This window comes from Aplysia californica, unplaced genomic scaffold, assembly GCF_000002075.1.
Source record: "Aplysia californica isolate F4 #8 unplaced genomic scaffold, AplCal3.0 scaffold01586, whole genome shotgun sequence".
Classification (NCBI taxonomy): domain Eukaryota; kingdom Metazoa; phylum Mollusca; class Gastropoda; order Aplysiida; family Aplysiidae; genus Aplysia; species Aplysia californica.
Genome location: NW_004798856.1, coordinates 48,640 through 49,946, shown reverse-complemented (window position 1 = coordinate 49,946; position 1,307 = coordinate 48,640). Strand labels below are relative to the sequence as shown.

General features: G+C 46.7%; 1 protein-coding gene across 3 annotated transcripts in view; it reads right to left on the bottom strand.

Annotated features, from left to right (window-relative positions):
* Positions 1-955, bottom strand: part of LOC101862245 (sodium-coupled monocarboxylate transporter 2-like) — a 14,002-nt gene extending 13,047 nt beyond the window's left edge. The window contains exon 1 of one of the 3 annotated variants that reach the window (XM_035973649.1): positions 812-955. The gene's annotated coding sequence lies outside the window, so the exon portion shown is untranslated. Of the gene's footprint in view, positions 1-685; positions 736-811 lie in introns of those variants that run through there. The other 2 variants (XM_035973648.1, XM_035973650.1) reach the window with 2 other exon arrangements.
* Between the last annotated feature and the right edge of the window lie 352 nt (positions 956-1,307).

Here is a 1,307-nt window from a genome sequence, read left to right as displayed (position 1 = left end):
TGGTAAAAATGACCTTCTGTATCTTTCTTTGTTACAGATCAGAAGCTTAGGTCTTTTACTTCTGACTGATGTTTTTATTTCAGGGAACAAGGGATGTTTGTTGTCTTAAAAGATGGAATTAATTCTTTAAGTGCAAGCTGTTATATGTACAATTCATCCAAGTAGGGGAATGTAGATGTTGAAATGTTACATGCTTTCCGTATTAGTCGATTTAATTTTTCTTTATCTTGTTGTCTTGTGTTCCCGGCCCATGCTGTTATATAAAAATTGTATAAAAGTGTATCTGTATAAAATCTGAGTTTTACAATAAAACTTGATAGGAAATATTATAATATTGTTCTTGTGAGATTTATGGCACGTTTCACGTTGCTTTTTCTCTGCTTTTGGGTTTTTTGATGTGTGGCCCCTAAGTTGTTTACAGCACAGTTCTGCCAAATTTGACATATCGTATGAATGTTCGTAAAATCTGAATGAAATAAGTGTGTACTCTCTCTCTCTCTCTCTCTCTCTCTCTCTCTCTCTCTCTCTTTCTCTCTCTCATCCTCTCTCTCTCTCTTTCTCTCTCTCATCCTCTCTCTCTCTCTCTCTCTATCTATCTATCTATCTATCTATCTATCTATCTATCTATCTATCTATCTATCTATCTATAACAGCTAGGGCCAAAGTTGTGAATTTTCCAACTTACCTTCTCCTTACCATACATGTGAGAATGAGGTCAAGGGAGAAACCACGGACACTGAGGGAGAGAGAGAGAGAGAGAGAGAGAGAGAGAGAGAGAGAGAGAGAGAGAGAGAGAGAGAAAACCACCTACCTGTCCGCTGCGCTATCCACTGTGCCCCAGGCCACCTGACGACGGACTGCTTACGTGTGGCGGCTGTTGGGACGTGTGTCTGTCACACTGAGGGGCTGTGGGCGAGGACTGGGGGGCTGAGAGATTGGAGGAGGGGACCAGAGAGAGAGAGAGAGAGAGAGACTGGCAGGTTGTTAGGTAGTTACACTCTCAGGAGCTGGTGGGAGAGGGGAGAGGACCAGGGGAGAGCGAGGGGAGAGCCAGGGGAGAGCGAGGAGAGGGCCAGGGAAGAGCCCCCAAGCTACAATGTGTGTCCCTGTGTCCCCTCGCTCTCCCCTCTCCCATCTCCCCTCTCCCCCTCTCTCTACCCTCTCCCCTCTCTCCTCTCACCCTCACTCTATCCTCCCCCTCTCCCCTCACTCTATCCTCTCCCCTCTCCCCCTCACTCTCCCCTCTCCCCCTCGCTCTCCCCTCTCCACTCTCCCTCTCACTCTCCCCTCGTTTAAAGACAGTTGGC